The sequence below is a fragment of the Pinus tabuliformis genome, chromosome 8 (genome assembly GCF_031772625.1).
Source record: "Pinus tabuliformis cultivar Carrire ecotype Pingquan chromosome 8, CPIR1, whole genome shotgun sequence".
Classification (NCBI taxonomy): Eukaryota; Viridiplantae; Streptophyta; class Pinopsida; order Pinales; family Pinaceae; genus Pinus; species Pinus tabuliformis.
In genome coordinates this window covers 614,012,506-614,030,905 of record NC_142294.1, presented here as the reverse complement: position 1 = coordinate 614,030,905, position 18,400 = coordinate 614,012,506, and the positions used below count along the sequence as shown (strand labels likewise).

The following is an 18,400-nucleotide window of genomic DNA, read 5'->3' as shown; positions in this document are numbered from 1 at the left end:
TAAAGTTTAGAGATAGTGAGAACTGACTCATTTGACATTTGCATTATTAAAATTGGGTTTAGAACACCTTGCCATGCAGCCAAGGTTAGTCCAGACTCCAAATGGGAGATAACATAAATTTCACCGGCTTATTGAGAATTCTGATGAAAGATGAATTGAAACTGTGGTTTACTCTGTGTGATTACGGTAAAGAGGGATACATAAATTTCATAGGCCAAGAGTCACCATAGAAAAAAAGAATAGCGCTGGACTCTGGAGAAATCCACCTATCCAATGAATTCTATTTATGAATAAACACTGACTTGTATACATAATAAACAGTAGGATGTAGAGCTTGGTGGTGCAGTTAATTTGCTACCACACTTCTGGGTCTACTTAGCACCTTAAAGTTCACTTTTTTCACATTGTTACAAAATTGTAAAATAAATAAAAATATTAATACTGAACAACTTACCTCTTCAGAAAGCTCCATTCTCACAGTCTTCTAAAGACTGATGTTTTTCTGACAGCATGCCACAAGGAACTCCATACATGTAACAATTGACCCCCTGAAGCCAACACAACAATGGCTAATGATATTGCAAGAAAAACTCAATAAACTGTGATCCAATCTACAAATCAAGGTCCCAAAGCTCCAGCCCAAACAGTGAAATGTAAACAAAGCTTCAAATCTCATCTTGAAGATCTTGACCCTATGCACTACTGGTAAAAACTGACACTTCCTCCATCAGTGTCTATCTTTACAATTCACCAATACCAGAAATATCTCCTTCTTAGCTGGTTTGATAAAACCTTATTACTCTGATCACTACTTGCTTTCATGTCAGACTAACCCCACCTACTTGAGCAGCAATTTGTAAGGTTTTGTATGGGCTTAAACTCACAAAAATGTTGAAAATGTCAATAAGTATGATTTTACCTGAGCATATTGTTTGATGATGGTAACAGATTTTGTGAGGGTGTCATAAGGAAAAACAGTACAAAAATGGAAGGAACGAGTTTTTGCACCCACAATATCATACTCCACAATTTTTCTTTCACACTTGCTGGGATCTGCTACTTCTTCCTTGCTCGGTGGGTGCTGAAATGCAAAACAACTAATAATTACTTTTGTTAAGAGTATAGAAATACAAAGCAACTGGAATCTATCTATTTATATATACATAACCCACCTTGACAACACGGTTCTAGACATCTATCTATTTATATATACATAACCCACCTTGACAACACGGTTCTAGACATTCAGATAACGAGAATAACGAAATTCTGTAATATTCCCTTTTTTGGATATGGTCAAAGTGGACAGAATCTGCCCATGGTATTTATCGTGGTATTCACCCATGGAATTGGCCCATGGTATTTGTCTTCGTTTTTTGAGGGAAAACAATAAAATAAAGTCTCTAGAGAGTCCATCAAGCCTATAAAAGGGGATAGGAGCCTAACATTGTGATCATTTTGAGTTTATCTATCTAATTGTGTTTTGTTGAGAACTTGGCATGGCCAGTTCCAATTTGATCCCAGGGACGAAAACCCCATGGGTGTGATTTCTCTGGTGGATCCATCCAGGATCCACGATTGTGCTTAAGTATCTTTAATTTCCCTGTTGATGGGCAGCCATACATGCCACAGACACGGGCTTTAGCAGGTCTTATGTGGGCATGTAATTTTATTTTCAGTTATTTACATAAATAAGAGGCTGCATTCTCAGATCTATTTTGTATTCGGTATTTTTACTGCAAGAATTTTATTAGAACACTTAGAGTGTACCAGATCTGTTAAAAATTTTGATGTTTGGGATATTACAGTGGTATCAGAGTTGGTTTTCCTGTCAGCCTGAGGGTTTATTGTAGATTAATTTTGAGACAAGGTTGAGGGCTTCAGGAGGAACTAGTTTTCGGTGATTCCATAATCACCCTAGCTAGAATCTCGTCAATTTCGATGGTTCTCCATAACCACCCTAGTTGACCATTGCAGAGAAATTACTTGTCCATCATTGAGTTTGATTTGCAGTTGTCTTTCAGATCATTCCACCAGATGCCAAAGAAAATATATTTGCTGGGGTTTTGCCAAATGAGCATGAAATGTTGTGCAGGTCGAATTTTTAATTATGTGTGGAGGTGAACTTTAAAGAAACCGAAACCCTTGAAGCTGCGGTATCATTTTTAGGGTTTCTAATATAAAAGTCGATTTCCAATTGGGGATCGAATTCTGAAATATCATAATCAGTCTTCGGATTAATTGCTGTCAAAACTGCCCAGATTTGAAAGATTCATGTTATTGAAGGGAATCACCATAGTTATCAAGCCGCGTATATTAAAGGTTGTGGGGCGCATCGGGCGAGGTGGACCACCAACCATTGTGCTGAGGATCAGGGGGGCCGTGTGGGGGGCGTGGTAAAAACTCTCGTGCGCAGTGGGCCGACAGCACATCAACAAGTGAGATGAAGATCATTGATTTTGGTAGGTTGTGAAGCCTCACTTCGTTCGCAGAGAAGGCAGAAGATCGAAGGCCCTCTTCAAACCATGCAGATTTTCTTGAGGAGGCCAAGCCACAAGAGGGGCCACAGACTGCAAGCAACGCCAAATCTAGTCGTTGCGTCATCGAGGGGAGGGTTTGGTGCCACGTAAAGCCTAAAGATTCAAGATAGTCGCAGGCGAGTCTCACCCTCGCACAGGGAACGACATTTCCACATAATCATTGCCCAATCACAGATCACATTCCCATGATACGAGTTTGTCATTTGTAGCAAGCAACTTGTTGTGCAGAGATCAGATTGACCGTGTTGGGATCGATGGAAATATTTCTCTGGGGAGCCATCACATGTTAAGACACGTCAATCACATTCACTTCAGTTTGTGACGTTGAATTCATAAGGGTGCAAAGTGTGTTCAAGGCCAAAAAGCCTGCAAAGCCATGAACCGTCACCGAGGAGCGCATCATGTTACAGAAGGCTACCATTAATTTGCAAAGGAGGGACGAAATGCTTGGTAAAATTTTGGTTTGTTGGTGATCCTGTTTTTCCAAGGGTTGTTGATTATCAGTTAAACGGACACAGAAGTGACCTTGAGCATCGACCTCTTCTGAGCATTCTCACAAGCAACAGAAATTGAAGATAGGTTCGTGTTGCGTTTTAATGAACCGAAACTGGTGTTGCACTAAATGCCACCACCGCCCTGCAACTTCCGCACCAGCAAATCCACCAACGAGCAACAGTGTCAGCGTGAGCCCCGACACCAGTCTCAGCCCCAAGGATGGCATGAATGCATGAGTGCCAAATTTTTTTGGGTAGATCGTCATCGCTTGGTGAATAATAATACAATTTTTTGTTTGTTGCATCTCCATATAGTAAGAGAATAGAACTACTTTTGTCCAAATCTTTTATGACGTAATGTGTTAACCTTGAAACAACAAGTGTTGCCCAGTGACATTTTTGGTTGAACAGAATTCCTTATTGTTGGTTGATAGCTAATTTGGTTAAGGGAGTGTTGACTAAAGGGATGATGAAACTATTATAAATTCCCTCATTTAATACCTGGGGCTGGTTTTGATTCTTGGCTAGGTTCAATATCATGTTGGATATGGATATGGGCATCTTCAATGGTGTTCATGTGTTCATATATAGTACTTGGTTAGTTAAAACCAAACATGTTAGACAGTTTCTAGTATCGAGCAAATCTGGAGCATTACTCACAGCCAAGACCGAGATCTAGTGTTAGAACTCTATGTTCTATGAGTAAACCTATAGCCATCAAATTGGGAGGAAAAATAACAAGACCAAGATCTAGTGTTAGAACTCTATGTTCTATGAGTAAACCTATAGCCATCAAATTGGGAGGAAAAATAACAGCGCTGAGAATTTCTTCTACACCAGCTATTGTTGCATTGGGTTATTATTTTCTTCGTTATTATTTGCAGGTGTTCAATTTTCTTATAGAGGCTAAAGATTTATCATTTGTTTTCTTTCAAGCTCAGTATAAATCAATTTCTCAAAAGGATGTTATGTTATGTTATCTCCAGTAGCTTGAGCTAGCTGGACCCAAGTTCCAATTGATCTGCTCCTATCATATTTGATTGGTATCACCGCATAGGAGATCCAGATCAAGGTCATTATTGCAGGAGAACAATTTGTTTCTACAAAGGTTTATCTCTGCTTAAAGGAGGTAAATCAGTTTTATTGAAGAAATCCAAGGAGAGAGAGGAAGAAGACCAACTGTTGAAATCCATTGATGCCAAGCCATAATGTCATCGCTTTACTTTTGGAAACGCCTCAGGAATCAACATAGTAGTACCACTAGTCCTCTATGTTGCAATACTTCGGTGGATCACAAATGGCAACAACTTACAAATCAGAAGCAAGAGCAAAACAACAAGCCTTTCTCTCAGAAGATCCATGCTATCCTTCAACAGTCAGAGGATATCCAGAAGGAAGATATCAGAAGCAAGTGTCTCTTTGCACTTGGATTCGAGTTGCAGTATATGAAGTCAAGAGATGCCCTTCTTAAGTTGGAGGAATTAGACACGTGTTTATCCAAGGTGGGACAACCAAAATGGAAGAAACTCAGTTGGGCTCTCAAGCCATCCATGCTTGCATTAGTACAATCCAAACTCTGGGAGCATCCTTGTGGAGAGGTCAGGCTCACAGTTGCTTCTTGTCTCAGCAGGATCATAGTGTTAACATCGCCATTATTGCCTTACAATAATGATATCATGAGAGATATATTGCAGTTGATAGTAGAAGCCCTTTAGGGGTTTAACAACATCATGCTTCCTGATTTTCAGAAGTGGTGCAAAATCTTGGAACTCATGGCAGAGTTTAGCTTTGGCACATTCATGTTAAATTTGGGATGTGAGGACTTAATCTTTCAAGTGTTCCAGAACTTTTACACCAGCATTACATCAGCTCATCCAGATCGTGTCAAAACAAGCATGCAAAAGATTATGTCATTGTTTTTAGAAGGAGATGCCAACATCTGCAAGATACTAAGATCCAATTTGTTGATCATTTGGAGAAAGGAACTAATTGTATCATCATCTGCCTATGATCTAGTCGAAAAGTTGGTCATGCAAAACATAAAATTGCTCAGAAGAGTGCTGACTAGGAAGGAGCTGAAGAGGATTGATGGAAGAAGCAAGAACAAAGAAAATAAAACCTGTAGCAAGAATGAACTAAGAAGGCAAGGACTATGCTTTATCTGTAAGGGACCTTGGGCACTTAACCATTCATGTCCAGGTGAAAGGAAGGAGGCAACAAGGACAAAACAAAAGGAGATTCAGATCATGAGGATTCATCTGAAGGATCCAAGTAGTCAAGTACAGATGGCGAGCAACAACACAATGTTATTCAGAGAGACTTGCAGGACAAGCCGATGATAATCAACAAGCTTGACAAAATACATGGGGAAAGGAAGGAGGTAATTCTTCCTAACGATGTGGTAGACTCTTGTAGAACTAAGTCCGTAGATCTCCAGGAGGACATCCATGAAGAGTATGAGCAATCAAGTGTAAATAAGAGTCCACTAGTACCTCCATGTTGGAAAACCAGAGAGGATGGACTACAAATTTTCCCCACAGGTAGAGAAGGCCAGGAAGAAGACATTTAAGGAGACTTAAGTGAGGAGCTAGTAATGGTAAACCGGCATGATGAGCATGATCATAAGAGGCAGCATGACAAATATAGTATGCATGATAATCCATTTCAAGAAAGTCGATCAAAGGTTCAAGTTGGAGCTATGATAGTTGAGCATCCTGTGTAGACAAATACAAAGGAATTCAGCAGGGCACCCAAATTGCTAGTAGAGGACTTTCTGGAAAAGATCATGCATTTCAAGACAAATCTTATGATGTTGAAGCAGAGAGTCTGGACAGTCCAAGACACTGTCTTACAGGAAAATAGAAAAATTGAGGAGCTCATAGGGGTATGTGCCGAATCAACGGCCAAGTTGTCTAGTGTTGAGGAACAACTCAAGTCCCTCACAAGGCAACAAGAGGAGTACAGTTGGGAGTTCCAGAACAACCCTCTACAGGAGTACATAGATAAGGCTTGTAGCACTACCAACCCGCCTTTATACATTGGGGATAACAAGGTAGAGTTCTACAAATGGATCATGTTGGGTGATCGGGTGGAGCAGCATGAGTTGAGCATCAGGAAACATCAACATGGTAGACTTATTCCATGCGTAGGCATTCATGCATTATATCCTTCCCACGATATGGATTGGTGAGAGATTATGAGTTGGAACGCTATTGATGGGACTCTCTTATCCGTTGGAACTCTATTGATGGGATACTCTTATCCAAGGGCATATTGCAGCTTGGGCTCTTAAGCACGAGCAATGATGGAGGGCTGAGATGGTATCATAACCCATAGGTCCCAAGACTTAGGTGGCATTGGGATCTAGGGGAATCTATTAAGGGCAGGATTGACCGGAGGATTGTTTGGGATCTAGGTATCGAAGGATCCATTCAGGATCATTTAGCATGGAGGCATGGAATAACACACTAGGTTGTATGGGATCCTAGTATCAATATACAAATGTTTTTGTTATGGATAGAAGTGGATTGCTTGAGGGCAAACAATCTTTGGGCGGGAGGATTTGTAATATTCCTTTTTTTGGATATGGTCAAAGTGGACAAAATCTTTCCATGGTATTCACCCATGGCATTGGCCCATGGTATTTGCCTTTGTTTTTCGAGGGAAAACAATAAAATAAAGTCTCTAGAGAGTCCATCAAGCCTATAAAAGGGGATAGGAGCCTAACAGTGTGATCATTCTAAATCTATCTAATTGTGTTTTGTTGAGAACTTGGTGTGGCCAGTTCCAGTTTGATCCTAGGGATGAAAACCCCGTGGGTGAGATTTCTCTTGTGGATCCATGATTGTGCTTCAGTATCTTTAATTTCCCTGTTGATGGGAAGCCATACTTGCCACAAACACGGGCTTTAGCAGGTCTTATGTGGGCATGTAATTTTGTTTTCAGTTATTTACATAAATAAGAGGCTGCATTCTCAGATCTGTTTTGTGTTCAGTGTTTTTACTGCAAGAATTTTATTAGAACACTTAGAGTGTACCAGATCTGTTAAAAATTTTGATGTTTGGGATATTACAAGTTTCTCCTATACCAACGAGGCAGCCCAATGTTACAGTCAATTGCCTTTGTCAAGCTGCTATGAATAAATTTTATTAGAACACTTAGAGTGTACCAGATCTGTTAAAATTTTTGATGTTTTGGATAGTACAAGTCTCTCCTATACCAACGAGGCAGCCCAATGTTACAGTCAATTGCCTTTGTCAAGCTGCTATGAATCAAAATGGGTAATGCTAAATCAATCCCAAAATACTTCAAATCAAAATTGATATTGTATTTTACCTTCAATATTTTGAATTCAAATTCTGAATCTGGATGTGAATGTATAGTCGATGACTGAGAAGCAGGAATGTGTTTTGTGGTTGTAGAAATTTTGTGCAAAAGGGAACCTGGTTGATTTTGCAGATGCCCGCTCAGATTGATTGTTTTCAAAAATGATTAGTGGATGAAAAACATGAGAACCGGGCTGTCTTGCAGTCTATCAATGGTACGCAAATAACTAGTCAGAGAAAAAGAGATTTAATGGGCCACTAAAGAAATGCATTGTAAAAATTTGGTTGAAGAGCAATAATTTCAAAGCGCATGCAGATGGGATTAAGGTGGAGCATGGTTTACCATTTGTATTGAATGAAGCGCTTGAAGTCACTCCCGTGTTCTCACCTGCGGAATTGGTTCAGAGTAACCCGTGAGCTATTGAGGCATCTAATCGAGACTTCAAAAAAATGGCACAGCATGGAGCTCCGTTGCCCTCTAACAAAGTCATACTTGAACCAATTATTTGCAAATCTAATGTATAATTTTTTTTAATTATAATTTAATTCTAAAATAAATCTAATCAAACCTTAAAATGGATATAAAATCTTCGTAAATGCGCCTCTAATATATTCTATATTTACTTTTGAAATATAATAATTTAAGTTATTTTAAATAAAATAATTTAACATAAGATAAATTAATTAGTGTTAAGTTAAACATTAATAACAAAAAATATGATATACTTGGTAAAAGTCTAAGTTGAAGGAAGTTAAAAAGTTTCTTAATGGAGCGGGGATTATTTTTAGCCTCAATGAAGAAAGAGTGATCCAATATGCTTGGGGCCTAGGCACATCAACCAACAACTCAACTGAATATTTAGCATTATGGAAAGGATTAGATTTGGCAATTTCAAAGGAAATTCGTCATCTTTCTATCTTTGATGACTCTATGATAGTAATCCATCAGGTAGTCAAGATTAAGGAGAATTTAGAGCAACTCCAAATCCCCATTCTACATAGGATTAGTCTTCAAATTGCTAATTTTGATAGTGTGGAATTTTTTCACATTAAAAGTAACCTTAACCTAGTGGCAAATTCGTTGGCAAATATAGGTGCCACATTGGATCAAGGAGAATTGGTTTTGAATGAGGGGAATCCTACTCATCATCCACTACCATGACAAGTATGAAGACAAAGTTAGTTAGTGATGTCATAATTCGAATAACGGGAAGGGACGTCCCATGTCCCTTTGTCAGTGCAACAATAGGCACATCATTACATTCCTTTAATACCCTATTGTTCTGGTGACTTGTTTCAATTGCAAGGATTGAGTTTTGTGTTATCTTCTAGAATACCCACATATCCCACGATCTATTAGTGGATAGATGTATGTTGGCTCCGAAGGATAATAAATTTGAGTGAAGGCAAGGAATTAGTAGCTCCGCACTTCATGTACAGGAAACATGTTTGAGCTCGATAACATTAATGGATCCTAGTATCAGCTGTAGGAAGGAAATCATGGTTGAAGATTTCAATATCTGGCACTTGCCTGGGAAGCACAACGACATTGAAGGCACTGGAAGGACATTCGAATTGGAGAGGGTAGCAAAGCTTGGGTATAAGAGGAGACAACATGATTCTGATGTAGTAGAGTGGCTCAATTGGTTCTCATATCGTTTGGGTGATTTTAGAGATAGTGTTGTGGTGTTTCTAATGGAGAATTTGCACATTGTTGATCCAGCATCAGGGGCACTGGGGATTAGGAAATTAAGGGGATTAGACAATTAAGCAAACAATGAGGTGGAAGATGACAGCACTAATGGAAGATTTGCGTAGAACAGGAGTACAGTTTGTTTGGATCGCAGCCTGTGAAACAAGGTTTGCATAATTGAAGCAGAGGATGGTTACATCACTTATCCTCGTGTTCCCAGATTGGAGTAAGATTTTTCATGTGCATGTGGGTTCCTTTGGCATAGCACTGGGAAATGTATTAGCGCAACCAGGGGAAGAAACACTAGATTATTCAGTGTACTTTGCAAGCAGGGCATTCTATAGGGCTGAGCAGAATTACACCACCACAGAACATGAAGGATTGGCAATGGTCTATGTGCTCTATAAGTTTTGACATTACCTATTGGGTCATCCATTTCATTTTTCATGGACCACTCGGCATTTCAGTATTTGGTCAACAAGCCAGTCCTAGAAGGGTGGATCTGCCATTGGCCGTTGTTGTTTCAATCATTTTCTTTTGAAGTGGTTTTGAAGCCAGGAAAGCAGAATGCTGGGCCTTTTCATCTTTCTCAGTTATAGCATGGGCATACTACAAGGACAGTTGATGAACTACCCGAAACTACTCTGTTTCATGTAGAGGCCATTCCATACTTCTTTGCTAAGATTGTGTCATTCCTCTCCCCTTTGGCCGAGTCACTTAACGTACCTTAGTACAGGTTCAACACCTAAGGGCTATGATCGGTGACAACGATCACAGTTGATCGTACATGCAACTAATTCTTAGTTAACTGTCGGATAGTTGTATAGGTTGGCTACATATATGATTCTATAGAGATGTATGGTGGATCATGAGTGCTAGTAGTACTATGTGAGGCACCAGTAAATACAGACTTCAGTGAGAATCAGTTCAATTAAATTGATCGAGAAAGGCAGTAAGAAAACTCTAGTTCCGACACTTTACTAGTAGAGTGAAAGCCATAGTTCTGTGCCTGAAGCTCCATGGAAATTAGCTAGTCAAGGACTCTAGCCAGTTTACATTGACTAGAGTCCTTGACATAACCTCCATGGAGTATGTCATTAGTTTGATATCCAGGCAAGGGGGAAATCAATTGACTAAATCAAGAGCGCATTTTTCTCTGCTCAATGAGAATCTTAATTTGTTGGAAGCTAAAATGGTAAGGTCACAACTGGAGATTGAATTGTTGAATGCCAATATGGGAAATTTGGCCATTCTATCTGACTTGGACCCAGTCGAGTAAACCAACGAGGAAGCTAGCAACTTTGGTGTTCAGCAGGAATTGCCCTCGAAGCTGCAACCGAGGATGTCTGGAGCAGAGTCTGTGTCTTATCAAGCTGGGCTTGCAACTCATGGAACTGATGAAATCCCTGACCTCGGGGTGGACCTTGACAAGTAGTTTCTCTTGCTAATCTATGTTTTGTAATTTCATCTTAGTATTAGGAGTTTTTTGGAGATATTACAAGGATAGTGTTCAGAATAGTGGAATGTAGACATAGGAGAATGAGGGACATATCATTTTGCTTAATTTTGAATGCAAATGCTGAAAATACTATCCATTATGTACAAGGTTATGTGAAATATCCTTAAATTGCAGCAACTGGAATTTACTCTTCTAACTGGTTAGCAATTTATTAATTTTATGATTAATACTGAATAAATCACACTGCAATTCTTTACAAATAAATTCTACGGAAGCTAAATAAAATGTTGGAACTTAGAAAATAGATGCACACACAATAAAATAGACAAATATTTTTAGACTAATAATCCTCGGAAAACCCCCGAAGGGAAAACCAGTGCAGCAGATGAGGGTTTATTTTATTATTATGCAGCAGTAAAATCTAAGTACAATAATTTGGATGCCTTACTGGCAATCCTCCAGAGATAATCTGGCCAAAATATTTGTGAGACAAATTGTCTCTCCACAACTAATCTGACTCCAAAAACTAGATCAATATAGGCTACAAGAAATGCCCCTGTGCAATTCTTGCGCAGGCCCTACTCGCACTGCCTCTGGAACTACCTAGAATCTGTCTTAGGCAACTCGCACTGCCTCTGGAACTACCTAGAATCTGTCTCTTTGCCTGACTCTGCCTCTAGAAATGACTCACTTGGCTTTTTGATGAAAATCTCGGTCACGAGCAACTGAATCGACCTCCTCTCTAGCTGAATCAAACTAGCCCTTTGAAGCGTCTGCATAGCCTCACTAAAGAATAATGTGGTCTCCCTTTCCTACATTGGAAATTGACTCGAAATGCTCTGGAATCCTCTTGTTTCTCCCTCAATCACTGTTGCTCTGGCTCAAGCTCACTTCCTTATTGAATCACTACACTGGATAGCTCGATCTACCAAGGATTATCTCTCTCCCTCTTGCTCGATGTCTCTTCGAACTATCTTTCTCCATCCCATCAATTTGCTCTTATAATCTCTCATTGGAGCACCAATGGCCATGATTAAATCGTTATCAACAACTAAGATCATCTTAGACTTGATCCATGTGAGTCTCTAGAGATTTCTCGATCTTTCTCAATTAATTGTTGTTAATTAATCAATTTTCCTAAGTTAGACTTAGGCATTTTTTAATTATTGATCAATTAACTTAATTGAGTTGTCTCTAGGTGTTTTCTCCCGAAACATTTTCTGAATGTTGGAAATCTTGTGTTTCTTAGCCTCTCTGACACAAATTGAGACTAGAACACTTGTTTGATGCTACAAAAACTAACAAGTTATGGCCTTCAAACCAGACTGCATTAATACAAAACATCTCCCCGTCTCTTAAAAAAGGTTTTTTCTTTACATATTTTTTCTAGTATCATTGAGCTTGATTCTCCTTTGGTGGTTTCACGATAACCAAGACTTGTTCTAATAAGAGGAGATCTCTAGCAACTTAGAATATCATCTAATATTTCAGAGCTCTTTCCAAACTTCAAACTTTGATTCAGTTGATCATTGGTTTTTTCTAAAGCCTTTCTCAAGGAAATAATCTCAACTTCCAGTTTCTCACAATGTCCCTTTTTTTCCTCGGGTTGGCTTAGTAATATTTCTTCTATGTTTTTTGCCTCTTCTAGTTGGAACTTTATGAGAGAGAGTGTTGATTTATTAAGATCATGATTTTTTTCTTTCTCATGTTTCTGCAACATCTCCTTCCACTTTTTATCGAGTCTTTCTATTTCTTCTAATGCATAGATAAGTTCTCCCTTAAGATCTTCAACATCTTCTTCCTCTAAATTTGATTTCTCTTAATCGGAGTACTAAGCCTCCATGGTCATAAGTAGGAATTTTGTTTTGTCATTATCAGATGCATATCCATTTTTTTATTCTAGTGAGCCACATCTTTCATTTTCACACTCATAAGATTTTCTCTTATCTTTGTGTTTTTCTTTATCTTTACTATTTACCAAAATTACATGTGGACATATAGATGTAATATGACCTCTTCTTCTACAATTACAATAGAATAGTAGACTACCTTTGCCTTTGCTAATTCCTCTTGAGATAGATTGCACTTCTTTTGCATCTAATACATCATTGGAACTATCAGAGGCTTAGAGATTTTTCACTTCTTCATCTAAATCTGATATCTCCTTATCAATGCATTGAGTCTTCATAACCATGAATAGAAACTCTTCTTGGTCTTCATCAAATGCATATTCATCATTGTCTTTTGGTGAGCTTCTATATTCCTTAGAATAGAGGCTTTTCTTCTCGAAAAACATTCCCTTCTTATTTTCATTAAATTTGCTTCAATCTTTATATTCTTCTTCATCATCATTATCTTCCAATTTTGCATGTGGACATTTAGAAGCATAATGACCTATTCTACCACATTTAAAACATTTGAATGGTAGCTTACCTTTATATTTTCCAGATCCTCTTTTAAACTTCCTCACAAATTGAGCTTCTTCTTCATCTAATTCAAAGCTAAACTGATCATGGTCCTTGTGTCCTTTTTTCTTCTTTAATGCTTTGAAGGCTACTTCCTTTATTCTTGACTTCTCCTTTCATGTTCGCATCTCATATGTAGTGAGAATTACATGTAATTCATCCATATTCATATTGTTAGATCTTTCATTTCTTCAATGGCAAATACCTTTGCATTAAATCTCAATGGAAGAAATCTCAACACTTTCTGAACAATTAATGTTTCATCAATTGTTTCACCATGTCCTCTAAAATTATTCATAACATCATCTATATTAAGGAAAAAGGCCGCAATGTCTTCTTCTTCATTCATCTATAAACTTTCAAATTGCATTTTGTGTGTTTGAAGCTTAACCCTCTTTCCCTGTTTATCTCCTTCATAACAGCGTTAAAGTTTGTTCCAAATTTCTTTAGCAGAGTTACACTACATTACCTTGAAAAATTTTGAATCAACAAGACCACTTAGAATGGCATTCATTGCTTTGGCATTATTTACAAAATCCTTTTTCTCATCCACGTATGTTGGAGGAATTGCTAGAACTTTATAGTCATATACCATAGAATGCCATGCATCAACACCAAAAGACATTAGATATGCCCTCATCCTTATCTTTAAGAAAGCATAATTTGTTCCATCAAAGTGCGGGGCTTTGTTTGAGAATGAGCAATCCTTACTAGCCATTTCTCCCTTTAAGATTTACCTACTAGTGGTTAGATTGCTTCTGAAGGAACCCATTATGATACCAACAAAATTATACTGAGAAGGGGGGTGAATCAGTATAGTGAAAACTTTTACTTATTTAAACATTTAAACATCATAAAACATCAATCTCATAACATGAACAAGTAACACAAGATATGCATGGAAACCCTTGCGAGATAAAATCACGAAACTTCTTTATATGAAAGAGCTTGTAGGCATCAACCTACAAGAGACACCAATCTCATTTGTTGTTTTATAAGCACCAACCTACATGTCACCAATCCCCTTTGCTTATTTGTAGGCACCAACCTACAAGAGACACCAATCTCCTCTTGTTAATTTTAGGATAACAATGGTATGTTCTATGATTTAGAGCAATTTTACTTCATTTTTCTTTATTAGCCCAATATCATATCATGTATAGCAATCACATCATCATGATAGTAAAATGCAGATAGAACATAAACAATAATAGTAGAAGACAAGCCAACACAAGAGGACACAAGATATGGCACCAACTAGGGACAAACCCCAATGTGGGGAAACCCTTGATCAATTCTTCTTATAATTCTTCAAAAGTTCAGCACAGAGAGAGTACAATTTACAATATTCACTTGCCCAAATTGATCAGTCAAAACAGCAGAAACAAAAATCCCTAACTAGAAAGTCAACGCTGGTACACAGGGCTGAAATTGACCTCCAAAACAGCTCGGTCAACCTTGGTCAACTCGGCCTCCAACAGCAAGATAATGCAACCCAAAACAGTATGAAAATAACTAGACAAATCTGGTCAATAAATGTCAACGCAGCAACCTAAATTAGGGCAGTCAACATTGGTCAATGCAAGGGTCAAATAGCCTCGGTTTTTGTGCCCAAAACAACAGCCTGCCCAAACAGAAGTCTCCCTCACAAAACCGAAGCTAAACGGTTAACGTTAGTCAAAGTCAGCTTCCTGAAATTTCAATCAAATCTGGGCTAGAGGAAGCTAATTTGATGGTTGGTTGACCTTGATAATTTGTCCATAATCAAAATAAATTCATAACTTCATTTGTACATGTCATAATGGGATGATCTTTAGATCAATCCTACACCTCTCAAAAAGAGGAATCCAAGAAAAATATCAGTTGCCTCATAAGAGTTGTCCAAAGTGATGTTTGGCCCTAGTTGCCAAATTTAACACTCACTCTCAACTAGGGAGAACATCACCTGCCAAACTGTCTGACAATTTGTACCATCCCTTTCACTGCACTGCTCTGTTGAACCATGAAGAAAGAAGAAATGATCAAGAATGTATCATACCATTCTCCACTGACCCAAAGTCAGTGTCCAACAACAGAGAGTGTGTCATACCACTCTTAACTGACCCGTAGTCAGTTTCCATTGATCCCATAGCAATATCAACATCCTAGCATAGGGAGTACGGTAGTACACAATGCATCCATCAATAGTACTATGGTCCCTATCCTCATTTCCCTACTCATTGGCCAGATGAGAGGTACTTCCCATGAGTCTCGGATTGCATGGATAGGATGTGCCAGTAGGAGAAGGTGAACCATTCATCCTGCTCATATGCCATAGGGGAGGGTGAACCACTCAGCCTATGCATATGCCACCATGGGGTATCACAGGGGAAGGTGAACCATTCACCTTGTACCCAGAGCACCACTAGGGGAGGATGAGTCACCCTATTGTTGCTCATCACTCCAAGAAATACCCCAAGCCCCACGGAGCTCCCAGAGCTCACTATCCATCTCATACAGGACCCTCATAAGAGGGTCTCTCCACGACTCCAAGTCATTCAGAGAAGGTTAAGAATTTGACCTCCCTGAGGGGCTTCGTAAGAATATCGATGACCTGTTCATCGGTCCTAATATGATGGAGCCTAATTGCTCCCCGCCGTATCATATCCCGGATAAAGTGGTACCTGATATCAATATGCTTGGAGTGATCATGAAACACGGGATTCTCAGAAAGACGAATCCCACTCTGGTTGTCACAGAAGATCACGGTGGTATCCAACACATGTCCAAACAACTCACTAAAGAGCTTCCTCAACCAAACAACTTCACAGGAGGCCAAACTAGCAACAATGTATTTAGCCTCAGCAGTGCTTAAAGAAACTAAATTTTGTTTCCTGCTCATCCATGATATTGAAGTAGAACCTAGAGAGAAGTAACATCCTGATGTGCTTTTGCGATCCACCACACTGCCAGCCCAGTCTGCATCAGAGTAACCATGGAGCCTCACATTCCCAGCAGTGTATCTAGGTCCATAAGTGATTGTGCCCCGGAGATATCTCAAGAGATTCTTGGTAGAAATCCAATGTATATGATGAGGCTTGACCCTAAAATAACTCAATGTGTTCACTGCAAAACATATGTCCGGACAGGATCTCACCAAGAACATCGGGGCCCCTATGAGTTGACGATACTCAGAAGGATTTCTCAAATCGGGTCAGGTAGCACTTCCGCATAACTTCTTGAAGTTAAGTTACATCGAAGTAGTCACGGACTTGCATTCCACCATCCCAAATCTTTCAAGTAGCTTCACAACATATTTTTCTTGAGAAAGGAAAATATCCCCTAGCTTTTGCCAGACCTCCAACCCTAGGAAGTAGTGCATCAGTCCTAGGTCCTTGATATCAAATTCGGAAGCCATCTCTTACATTGATGAAGAAAAGGGTTTGTACCTGTCAAAAAGAGATCGTCCACATAGAGTACCAAGGTGAGAGGTTTATCATTCTCAACCTTAAAGTAAAGGTTTGGATCAACTTCACTTCTTGTAAATCCCAGCTTCATCAGATATCTATCGATCCTCTCATACCAAGCTTGGGGTGCTTGCTTCAACCCATAGAGGGCTTTCTTCAACCTGCATACATGTGTCTGATGATCTTGAACTTCAAACCCCTCAGTTTGTTCCACATAGAATCCCTCCTTAAGTGAACCATGCAAGAAGGCAGTCTTGACATCCATCTGGTGTAGATTCCATCCCTACGAGGCTGCAAGGGCTATAATCGAATGGATGGTGGTGTAGTGAGAAATGGGTGCAAATATCTCATCATAATCTACACCTTCCTTTTGAGAGAAGCCTCGAGCAACAAATTTGGCCATGAACTTCTCAGCACTTCCATCAGCACCATGCTTGATCTTGTAGATCCATTTAGAGGTGACAACAGATTTTTCCTGGGGTCTAGGGACCACATCCCAGACATCATTATTCATAATTGACTCGTACTCTTCGTTCATAGCATCCTTCCATACTTGTTGCTTCACAGCTTCTTCGAATGAGCAAGGTTCAGACTAAATAATTGTGCTCATAGGATTTAAGTACCCTTGGTACCTATTAGGCTTCTTGCTTTCACGAAATGTCCCCCTTGGTGCAACATGTCTCCTGACATCTTCGAGAGTTTCCCTCAGCCATGAGGGTCTCCTTTTGGAGGAGGAGGGCTCATGAGAAGGAGGATCAATGGGATCCACCAGTTCTTCAACATCGGGCATCGGCTCATGCTGCGAATCTCCCTGATTTTCTGCATCTTCTTCTTTGTCCTTCCTTGGAATAGGAAGGTTGCTAATCTTCCTTAGGGAAGCATCCTCATCGAAGATGACATCATGACTCAACTCTACTTCTCTTTGACCAGGCACATAGATTCTATATGCCTTAGAAGTTTTACTATAGCCCACACAAGTTCATTTCTTCCCAAATGCCTCTGATTTACTTCTCTTTTCTTTCAGCACATGAAAGTATACAAGACTACCAAAAATTCTAAAATGAGAAACATCATGTTTCTTACTGGTGAAAACTTCTTTGGGAGTTTTGGAGTCCAATTCTTGATGAGGGCATCGATTTTGAATGTACACAGTAGTGTTTGCAGCTTCTCCCCATAGGAACTTTGGAAGTCCTTGATCATGAAGCATGGCACGAGTGGCTTCTATAGTGGAATGATTCTTCCTTTCAGCAACACCATTTTCCACAGGAGTATATACATTAGTAGTCTCCCTCTTAATGCTAGCTTCCTTGCAATAGTCATTGAATTCATTTGACTCATATTCGGTTCCATTATTGGTCCTCAATATCTTGATCTTCTTCCTTGTTTGATTTTCCACCAAGGCTTTGAAGGCATGGAACCATGAGAATATTTCGTCCTTCTTCTTCAAGAAATATATCCAAGTTTTGCGAGATAAGTCATCCACAAAGACAACATAACATAAATATCCTCCTAATGATGTCACATGCAACATACTAGATAGATCAGAATGAACCAATTGCAAAATGTCTATGGTCTTGTTATCACTTGAGGGGAATGGTCCCCTTATATGTTTTCCCTCAGCACATCCCTGACATACACCTTCATGCTTTATTTTGAATTCGGACATACCTTTAACCATCTTCCTTACATTGGATAGAGCCTTATATTGAAGATGAGCAAACCTCTGGTGCCAAAGTTCGGATTGAAGAGATGTGTTGCAAGACATGGCTCCTAGTGGACTTCCTGCAACTTGATATAAATTGTCAACCCTGAATCCAAGAGTAAATGATTTTTTGAAATTTCTTTTCCACACACATACCTTTCCATCAATGAATGCCACCTTGAATCCTTTGTCTTCCATCATCAAGATAAACACTAGATTCTTCTTTAGATCAGGAACATATAGTACTTGTTGAAGATGAACGGTATTACCTTGATT

The 18,400-nt window shown here is 39.2% G+C and overlaps 1 long non-coding RNA gene across 1 annotated transcript; it reads right to left on the bottom strand.

The window, feature by feature from the left end:
• Positions 1–326: 326 nt before the first annotated feature.
• On the bottom strand, positions 327–7,820 carry LOC149236992 (uncharacterized). The gene is made up of 3 exons (XR_016268457.1): positions 7,703–7,820; positions 920–1,081; positions 327–548 (listed from the first exon to the last, which is right to left on the bottom strand). It is a non-coding gene; the product is annotated as an uncharacterized LOC149236992 (long non-coding RNA).
• Between the last annotated feature and the right edge of the window lie 10,580 nt (positions 7,821–18,400).